The sequence below is a fragment of the Cetorhinus maximus genome, chromosome 30 (assembly GCF_964194155.1).
Source record: "Cetorhinus maximus chromosome 30, sCetMax3.hap1.1, whole genome shotgun sequence".
Taxonomy (NCBI): domain Eukaryota; kingdom Metazoa; phylum Chordata; class Chondrichthyes; order Lamniformes; family Cetorhinidae; genus Cetorhinus; species Cetorhinus maximus.
In genome coordinates this window covers 24,379,568-24,390,600 of record NC_135908.1, presented here as the reverse complement: position 1 = coordinate 24,390,600, position 11,033 = coordinate 24,379,568, and positions in this window count along the sequence as shown.

Sequence of the window (11,033 nt, the reverse complement as noted above, 5' to 3'; positions counted from 1 at the left end):
GTTGGAGGGATCAGGTGGGGGTTGCAGTCAGGCCAGTTGACTTAGGAAAGAGTTCAGAGGCAGCCACAGGGGCTGTCACGTGTGGAGTTGGGCAGTTTATAAGGCCCGCCTCGCTGCTGTGGGACTTCATCCCACTTATAATAAAAAAGCAAGGCCCCCTCGTCCTCACCCCTCACACCACCTCACATCCTCTCACACCCTCTCAGCCCCCATGTGCTCCCCATGCCCTATTATTGCTACCTCAAGCCCCCTAAACCAGTAATTGCTCCTCCACCCAACCCCATGGCCTCTCATGCTCCCCATACCAAGCTATAGCTTTTTCATACCCATTGACCCACTGTACACTGTATCGAACCTATGAACCCTATAGCGGCAATAGGATGTGTAAGAAAAAAAGCTTTAGGAAAACAGCCACTCATTCATTACTTTCCACTATGTTCAAAAAAAAGCTCTTTTACAACAGGTAAATCAAAGTGTCAATCTGTTCAAACACCCGAGCCCCAGGAAAAACATTATTTCATTGGCTGCCCTGGCTCTCTGATCTCTGCTGTCAATTGCACAATGTTTATTCACACAAGGTTTCAAGTGGTTGCAGTTTGTGCTATTGATAAATTAAGGGGTCTGGATGATTGACATGTTTATTGCCCTGCATGAGAAGGTTAAAGGGAGATTTATTTGAGATGTTCAAAATAAAGATGATTTTTTATGGAGTAAATAGAGAGAAACTGTTTACAAGGGAAAGACGTGTGGTAACTAGAGGCCACATATTTAAGGTAATTGGTGATAGATCCAGAGTAGAGATGTGGAGAATTTATTTTTACACAGCGAGTTGTTGTGATCTGAAATGTACTGCCTGAAAGGGAGGTGGAGGCAAACTCCGATGGTATCTTTTAAAACGGAATTGGATAAAAATTGAAAGGTGAAAATAGGCAGCGCTATGAGGAGATAGCAAGGGGAGTGGGATTAATTGGATAACTCTTTCAAAGAGCCAGCACAATGGGCCGAATGGCTGTATGAAGTTCCATCATTGACCGTGCGGTTTAAATAAACCCAAATGCCAAGTTGCAATTTCTTTCAGGTCAGTTTGGAGTTGTTTGAAATGCAACCAGCGAAATCACAATCGTGGAATCATAACCAGCAAATGAATTACAAAATCCACAGCCGCTGGTGACTCATTCACTGAATCGTCGCAAAAGTCAAATGCATTTATTGCGACCGTGGCTCCAGGGTTCAGTTTTCTGAATGCTGCCTGTAGTCTCACTCTGACCAACTGTCCTGCCTTTGCGCTGGGGCTGGAACAGGGGTGATATTGTTACTCGAGTCCGAGGAGTCACACAGCTGCTTCTGATAGTAAGAAGATGAATTGTTTGCTGTTTATAAGTGTGACACATGACCAAGTGCGCTAATCTCACTTTACATTTGTGGCTAATCTCAGCTAGATGCAACAGGATATTTTAGCTGTGAATTTAGAATTCGATTTGCATTTAACAAAATGTTGGATATTGAATCTCCAATTCCCACCCCACCCCCCACCAAAAAAAATCATCTTGCAGAATCATATCAACTCAGTTTGCTCTCTGGTCTTGCAATATCCATCTTTCAAAGCAAGCCATACACTTCCATAGTCTCCAGGCATCCTTGGGTACTGAAGGGAGACCAGTCTCAGAGACCAGCATCGCAGCAAAGATTCTGCAGGTAAGGAAAGCAGGAGAAAGCATTGGAAGAGTAAGTTAGTGATCGGGGAAGAAATTGGCAAAGTTACAATGTAAGAATGATAGTTAATTTAAAGTTGTCCGGTTTAATCAGTGGAAATAGTGACAGTGTTACTGTGAAGTGATTACAGTACTGTTATAAGTTCTTTGGATCCACTCCAATGAAACATCCCATTTACTCTTTCACTCCGGATTAATCCGGATAATTCAAAAGCACACCTTTCGAATTTCGTTGACAATTTCCTTTATCTTTTTTTCTCTTTTCAAATCTAACTCTGAATGGAGCATTTTCCTGTTATCTTTTACTTTTTTCCCATTCACTGGATTAAATCTATCTAGATCGCTTCGCAGTTTAGAACATATCAGTTTTATCTTCTGCCAGATTTGGTTTCCACAACCAACAAAAGGTCAACCCATTTGTAAACGTTTCTCCCTCCATGTCCATGCTGGTTTATTTTTCATGCATGAAGTTGTGGAATGTTAATGCTGGGGGTACAGGGCAGAGTGAATGAGTATTGAGTGTTAATGGCCAGCTGTACCCCAACAATATGCCTCAGCCTTACCTCAGAGCTGCACTCACTACCTGAAGCACAGTTTACTTCCTGCACTAGCCTGTCTGAGTGAAAACGCCAATTGCTGCTGGAGTCAGGCTTTGGGTCTGTGCCCATCAGGAATCACATTGAGACAGTCCAGAGCCGTTTCTTGGAGGATTGTTAACAATCCGAAGACAGAGGAGACTTTATCCCAATTACACTGGGCTGGTGTTGGCACAGAGAGAGAGAGAGAGGAGGGGGAGACGGTGGGAGTGGGAAGCGGCTGGGGACGAGGATGGGAGAGAACAGGAAGTGGGGGAGGGCGATGGGGGAAAGTGGACAGAGGAGGGGGAAGTGAATGAGGGAAGCGGAGGGGCAGAGGAGAAGACAGGGGCAGGAGGAAGTGGTAGGGAATGTTTTCACAATTAAGAGGATGAGAGAGTTTCCTGAACACTGTTGAAAAGCTCTGTGAAAATGGAAGGTGGACAAGGACTGATCTTCTTTCTCAGGAGCGTGCAGGAGGTGCAGAGGACATCTTCTTATCTCAGGGACTGGGGGGGGTAACAATTCACTGACTTGTAGGAGAAATGTTGACAAATGGATTGACCTTTTATTGGTTGTGGAAACCAAATCTGGCAGAAGACAAAACTGCTATGTTCTAAACTGCGAAGCGATATCGATAGATTTAATCAAGTGAATGGGAAAAAAGTAAAAGTTAACAGGTTCCCTGTTAAATGGGAAGAACAGTGAGGGCAGATTTAAGGGCTGAGAGGGGTAACAGCAGCCAGATTCTTCAGGGAATGTAGGCCGCAGTGCTGCTCAGTGTGCTGTCAGCTTCAGTAGCCTGAGCTCCGGGTTCAGAACTTGAGCAACAGCCGGTGTTGCTGTGGTACAGGCGTGAGGTCCAGTGTTTTGTGGATAGCACATGTAAAGATGTGGTCACCTCACAGTTTAAGAGCATTGCAGGGAGACAGGGAATGGGTGACCACCAGGCAGTCAAAAAGGAAGAGCCAGGCACTCAGTGCAGGAGCCCCCCGAGTGCATCTGGGGAGTAACGGTTCACCCGGGGATTAATGGTTCACCCGGGGAGTGACGGTTCACCCGGGGAGTGACGGTTCACCCGGGGAGTGAGGGTTCACCCGGGGAGTGAGGGTTCACCCGGGGAGTGATGGTTCACCCGGGGAGTGAGGGTTCACCCGGGGAGTGAGGGTTCACCCGGGGAGTGAGGGTTCACCCGGGGAGTGATGGTTCACCCGGGGAGTGAGGGTTCACCCGGGGAGTGACGGTCCACCCGGGGAGTGACGGTTCACTCGGGGAGTGACGGTTCACCCGGGGAGTGACGGTTCACCCAGGGAGTGACACCCGGGCAGTGATGGTTCACCCGGGGAGCGACGGTTCACCCGGGGAGTGACGGTTCACCCGGGGAGTGACACCCGGGCAGTGATGGTTCACCCGGGGAGCGACGGTTCACTCGGGGAGTGACGGTTCACCCGGGCAGTGACGGTCACCCGGGGAGTGATGGTTCACCCGGGCAGTGATGGTTCACCCGGGGAGTAACGGTTCACCTGGGGAGTGATGGTTCACCTGGGGAGTGATGGTTCACCCGGGGAGTAACGGTTCACCTGGGGAGTGATGGTTCACCTGGGGAGTGATGGTTCACCCGGGGAGTGCAGCCAGAGCCAAGCCCACCAAACCATGGCTGGCTCAGCTGTACAGGGACCAGGAGGAAAATTGGAAAAGCAAAAGAAAATAGGATATTCAATAGTTAAGGGAACAGACAGTTCCTGTGGCTGCTGATGTGGATCCAGGATGGGATTTTACCTCCCAAGTGACAAAGTCAAGGATGCTATTGAGCAGCTGCAGAGCCATCTGAAGGGAGTAGCGGGGGTGGGTGGGTGTAGGGGGGTGGTGGGGGCGGGAGAGTGGGGGTGGGGCAGGTAGGGGCAGGGGCGCTGGTGGATGGGGGTGGCAGTGGGAGGGGGCAGGTGGGGTCAGCGGTTGGGGTTCCAGGGAGGATGAACAGCCAATGGTCATGGTGTATATCGATATCAATGATATAAGTAGAAAAGGGGATGAGGTTCAACACTCAGAATTTAGAGAGTTGGGGAAGAAGCTACAGCCAGGACCTCAAAGGTAGTAACCTCTGGATTATTTCCAGTAGCATGGGTATTCTGATGAGTATAGAAATAGGAGGTTAGAGGGATGAATACATGGTGGATAAAGATGGTGCAGGAGCTGGGGGTGGGTTGGGGGGTGGGAGTGGGCTTTAGGTTCCTGGGGCATTGGGACTGGTTCTAGAGGGGATGGGATGGGTTGCACCTAAACAGAGCCAGGAGCAAACCTGGCAGGGTGATTTGCTAGTGTTATTGGGGAAGGGTTAAACTAATTTGGCAGGGTTATGGGAACCAGGAAGCAACCCTGGAGAAGAAAATCAAGGTGCCCAGAGAATTGGGAAAGACAGATAGTTCTAGAGTAGAAATAGTATGGTATAGGATGGGGTTCGAGTAAGAGGGACTGTCTACGTTAGGGTTACAGTGCATATATGTGAATGCACAAAGTGTGATAAGTGAGGTTAGTGAGTTGCAGGCACCGATAGTCACGTGGGAATATGATATTGTGGCAATAACACAGACCTGGGTCAGAAAAGGGCAGGGATGGGCACGAAATATTTCTGGACATAAGGTGTTCAGGAAAGATGGGAAAGGAGGAGAGGTGACAGGATTGATTTGGGAGAATATTAAGGTATTGGAGAGAGAGGCTGTCCCAGAAAGGAAGGACAGAATCTAGTTGATTAGAGCTAAGAAACAAGAGAAGTACTATTACACTATTGGGTCTATTCTATAGGCCACCATCTAGTGAGAAGGATGTAGAGGAAGAAATTTACAAGGAAATTACAGGGAGGTGGAAGAATGATGGAATAGTTGCAATGGTGGATTTTTGTTATCCTCGTCTAGACTGGGATAGTAATAGTGTAAACCAGGCTTGTCCAACCTTTTCACATGGGGCTGGGGGGGTGGGGGCCATGGGGCTGGGGGAGGGGGCATAGGGCTGTGGGGTGGTGGGGGGGGGGCATGGGTCTGGGGGGTGTGCCATGGGGCTGTGGGGGTGGTGGGGGGGGGCCATGGGTCTGCGGGTGTGTGGGGGGGCCATGGGGCTGCGGGGTTGGGGGGGCATGAGGCTGGAGGGGGGACATGGGTCTGCAGGGGGGGTGGGGGGGCATAGGGCTGGTGGGGGGGGCAAGGGGCTGGAGGGGGGGCACATTTCAATTTTTTTCTCACTCAAGGGGCAGGTTAGCAATTTTGGAAAGATAAGTTTTGGAACAACATTAAACAAGGATTAAAAAAGAAAACAGCTGACATCTGAAAAGTAGCAATTTGTTGACCAAAAAAGCACCATCAAAGGAATGAATTGATAAGTTAAAAAATGAATAATAAATAAAGATGACCTTTAGCGTGTAAAAGGGTGAGTGTGTGTGTGTGTGTGTGTAAGGTTCACTCCCAGTCTCTCACACGCGCACGCACCCTGCTCCTGCTCTGGGATCCCAGTCACCCTTGGTCTCACCCCGGGACATCCCACCCTGGTCTCACTCCAGCTCCCCGAGGCCCCGTCTCAGGTCTCAGGCCCCGGCCCCCATCTCAGCCCCTGGTCCTATCTCAGGTCTCAGGCCCCAGTGCCGTGAGCCTATCAGCAGCAATTACAGGGAGAAACCAGCCTGTGATTGAATGAGCAGCAACAGCTGAGTTTTTCAAATTTAACTCTATTCAATAGACTCCATTATATGTCCAACAATGTTCGGTGGGCTGAATCTAGGGGGATTCGGGGCCACAATCCAGCCCTAGGGCCACTAGTTGGTCAAACCTGGTGTAGAGGTTAGAGAGGAACAAGAGTTTCTGGAATTTTAACCTCAGTTTCTTTCCAGTCTGATGGGGAAGGAGGCATTGCTACATATAGTTCTTGGGATTGAGATGGATCAAGTAGGGGAACATTTAGGAGACACTGACAAAAGCATCAAAAGGTTTAGGTTGGCTATGGGAAAGGACAAACAGCAACCCAGAGCAAAAATAGTTAATTGTGGGAGGACCAATTTCCATGGGATGAGAAATATATCTGGCCCAGATAAATTGGAATCAAGACAGGCAGGGAAAACTATTATGGAACAATGGGCTGCCTTTAAAGTGGAGTTAGTTCCAGAACAGTCAAGGAACATTCCTGCAAGGGAGAGAGGGAGGGCAAACAGTCAAGGAACATTCCTACAAGGGAGAGAGGGAGGCCAAACAAATCCAGAGCTCCCTGGATGACAAGAGGTTAAGACAAAGCAGAAAAAGGTACATATGACAGATGTCAGGTGGATAATACAATTGAGAATCATGTTGAATCTAAAACGTTCGGAGGGAAATTGAAAAAAAACAAATAAGAGAAGCAAGTCTTCCATAGGCATGTGAATAATAAAAGAATGGTAAAAGGAAGAGTGGGCTAATTAGGGACCAAAAAGGGGATATACACATGGAGGCAGAGGGCATGGTTGAAGTAATAAATAAGTCTTTTGCATCCGTCTTTACCAAGGAAGATAATACGACCCAGGTCCTGGTGAAAAAGAAGGTAGTTGAGACACTTGATGGGTTAGAAATTGTAAAGAGGAGGTATTAGACAGGCTGGCGAATGGTGCTGAACATTGTGCAATCATCAGCGAACATCCCCACTTCTGACCTTATACTGGAAGAAAAGTCATTGATGAAGCAGCTGAAGATGGTTGGGCTGAGGACTCTACCCTGAGAAACTCCTGCAGTGATGTCCTGGGACTGAGATGACTGACCTCCAACAACCACAACCATCTTCCTTTGTGCTAGGTATGGCTCCAACCAGGGGAGAGATTTCCCCCTGATTTCCATTGACTCCAGTTTTGCTAGGGCTCCGTTTAAATTGCTGCCTTGATGTCAAGGGCAGTCACTCTCACCTCACCTCTGGAGTTCAGCTCCTTTGTCCAAGTTTGGACCAAGGCTGTAATGAGGTCAGGAGCTGAGTTACCCTGGTGGAACCCAAACTGAGCATCAGTGATAAAAGCAAAAAACTGCGGATGCTGGAAATCCAAAACAAAAACAAAAATACAAATACCTGGAAAAACTCAGCAAGTCTGACAGCATCTGCGGAGAGGAACACAGTTAACATTTCGAGTCCATATGACTCTTCAACAGAACTAAGGAAAAATAGAAGAGAGGTGAAATATAAGCTGGTTTAAGTGGGGGGGGGGATGGGACAAGTAGAGCTGGATAGAGGGCCAGAGATAGGTAGAGGCAAAGAAGAGATTGCCAAAGATGTCATAGACAAAAGGACAAAGAGGTGTTGACGGTGGTGATATTATCTAAGGAATGTGCTAATGCTAATTAAGGGTAGAAAGCAGGACGAGCAAGGTACAGATAGCCCTAGTGGGGGTGGGGTGGGGGGAAGGGATCAAAATAGGCTAAAAGGTAGAGATAAAACAATGGATGGAAATACATTTAAAAATAATGGAAATAGGTGGGAAAAGAAAAATCTATATAAATTATTGGAAAAAGGGGGATCGGAAAGGGGGTGGGGACGGAGGAGAGAGTTCATGATCTAAAGTTGTTGAACTCAATATTCAGTCCGGAAGGCTGTAAAGTGCCTAGTCAGAAGATGAGGTGCTGTTCCTCCAGTTTGCATTGAGCTTCACTGGAACATTGCAGCAGGCCAAGGATGGACATGTGGGCATGAGAGCAGGGTGGAGTGTTGAAATGGCAAGCGACAGGGAGGTCTGGGTCATGCTTGCGGACAGACTGAAGGTGTTCCGCAAAGCGGTCACCCAGTCTGCGTTTGGTGTCTCCAATGTAGAGGAGACCGCATTGGGAGCAGCGAATGCAGTAGACTAAATTGAGGGAAGTGCAAGTGAAATGCTGCTTTACTTGAAAGGAGTGTTTGGGCCTTTGGACGGTGAGGAGAGGGGAAGTAAAGAGGCAGGTGTTGCACCTTCTGTGGTTGCATGGGAAGGTTCCGTGGGAGGGGGTTGAGATGTAGGGGGTGATGGAGGAGTGGACCAGGGTGTCCCGGAGGGAACAATCCCTACGGAATGCCGCCAGGGGGGGGTGAAGGGAAGATGTGTTTGGTGGTGGCATCATGCTGGAGTTGGCGGAAATGGCGCAGGATGATCCTTTGAATGTGGAGGCTGGTGGGGTGATAAGTGAGGAAAAGGGGGACCCTATCATGTTTCTGGGAGGGAGAGGAAGGTGTGAGGGTGGATGTGTGGGAGATGGGCCGGACACGGTTGAGGGCCCTGTCAACCACCGTGGGTGGAAAACCTCGGTTAAGGAAGAAGGAAGACATGTCAGAGGAACTGTTTTTGAAAGTGGCATCATCAGAACAGATGCGACAGAGGCGAAGGAATTGAGAGAATAGGATAGGAAGCGGGGTGTGAGGACCTGTAGTCGAGGTAGCTGTGGGAGTCGGTAGGCTTGCAATGAATATTGGTGGACAGTCTATCACCAGAAATTGAGACAGAGCGGTCAAGGAAGGGAAGGGAAGTGTCAGAGATGGACCATGTGAAAATGATGGAGGGGTGGAGATTGGAAGCAAAATTAATAAATTTTTCCAGGTCCAGACGAGAGCATGAAGCAGCACTGAAGTAATCATCGATGTACCGGAGAAAGAGTTGTGGGAGGGGGCCTGAGTAGGACTGGAACAAGGAATGTTCCACATACCCCATAAAGAGACAGGCATAACTGGCTGAGCATCAGTGAGCAGGTTATTACTGAGTAAATGCTGCTTCATAGCACTGTCATGATCTGTTTCATCACTTTACTGATGAATAATGGTAATGCGGTTGATGTGGTGTACCTGGACTCCCAAAAGGTATATGATAAGATGTTGCCGAGCAGACCTGTGAACAAAGTTAGAGCCCATAAAATAAAGATGGCAGGAGCAACATGGATCCAAAATTGGCTGAGTGGCAGAAAACAGAGAATAGTGGTGAGCGGTTTTTCAGACTGGAGGAAAGTTTATATCGGAGGTCCGCAGGGATCAGTGTTAGGACCCTCGCTCTTCGAGGGTGCAAGGCTCAATTTCAAAATTTGCGGATGACACAAAACTTGGAAGCATTGTGAACTGTTAGGAGGATAAACTTCAAAAGGACATTGGTTGGTGGAATGGGTGGATTAGCGTCAGAGGAAATTTAATGCAGAGAAATGTGAAGTGACTCATTTTGGTAGGAAGGGCACAGAGAGGCAATATAAAATAAAGGATACAATTCTAAAGGAGATGCAGGAACAGAGAGATCTGGGGATGTAAGCGCACAAATTACTGAAGGTTGCAGGACAGGCCGAGAGAGAGAGGTTAAAAAGAACCCTGGTCTTTGTAAATAGGGCCATCGAATACAGCTAAAATACATCTTAAATTCATGTTCAGCTGGAGTATTGTGTCCAGTTCTGGGCACCATGGTTGTGAAGGCATTAGAGAGGGTGCAAACCCTGGCACTCCCTCCCTAACAGCACTGTGGGTGTACCTACACCACATGGCAACTCTGGCAGCATCTGCGGAGAGAGAAACCGAGTTAATGTTTCCGGTCAATGACCCTCCTTCAGACTTCTAGGCCTGGATTTTCACTGAGTCAGCTTGACTCGAGAGCCCTTTAAAAGTGACAGGCAGATCCCGATTCCGGGATTCCCAACTCCATTCCCACGCTGCGTGATTTTTGGGAGTGCCTTTAAAGGATGGCGGATGCTTCCTGTCAGAAGCCCACATCTCACACTCCCGACCCGGCAGGCTCCATTGCTGAGAGAGGTATCTCCTACTCCTCCGCAATTTTCATGGAGTCATGCCAGGTTTTAAAGGACTCGTGGTTCACGGCCCCTTAGAGGAGTCCTGAACAAGTGTGAATGTGAGGACCTTTCAAATGGTAAATTCAAAATGTCCTCCTCATGCCCCCTCTGCCAGGCTCTACCCTTCCACCCACCACCTTTTTCCCCATCATTCCCCCTCAGCCAGGCACTGCCCTATGTCCCCTCATGGACCCTATACCAGGCCAGAGCACTTACATTCCCATTAACCCACTGTACACTTTCTAGAACCAATGAACACCACAGTGTATAGTGGGATGCCAAAAAAAAGCTCTGTAAAAATGTAACCCATTGATCACTTTCTCCTATGAAAAGGCCTAGATGACAAACCAATAGAAGTGTCAATCATCCAGGACCTATGACGTTTCAAAAACCACAAACCACAAGCAGTTGAAACCACTTACTTATGTCAACAAACATTGTGAATTTGACCACAGAGATCCCACAATCAGTGATGTGATAATGACCAGATAATTTTATTTGGGGATGGTTGAGGGATAAATATTGGACAGGGCACCAGGGGAGAATGGCCCTGTTCTTCATCAAACTATGCCATGGACTCTTTTACATCTGTGTTACAGACAGGGGAGGGAGGCAGACTGAACTCCTTTATATGTCTTGCCGTCTGTTTGTAGGCAAAGATGTTTTAATTTTATAGATTGTGTTTTATAGTCTGTTTGTGAAGTCCATTTTAAAGTGACTTACAACAAACTCTCTTTAGTGTTAAATCAGATGTATTATTTATTTACACATTCAAACCCAGGAAATGGTTGTCTTAACTACATACACATACTCAAGCACACAAGAAGGAGATAGGAAATACAAGAGTTTTACAACTAGGAATAACTTAGAACAAAAAAAAACAAAGACAGGAATATTAAATCACGTCCATCTCAGAGTCCAGAATGTCAGATTTTAGTGAGTGTTCTTTTGTGTAAGAGTTA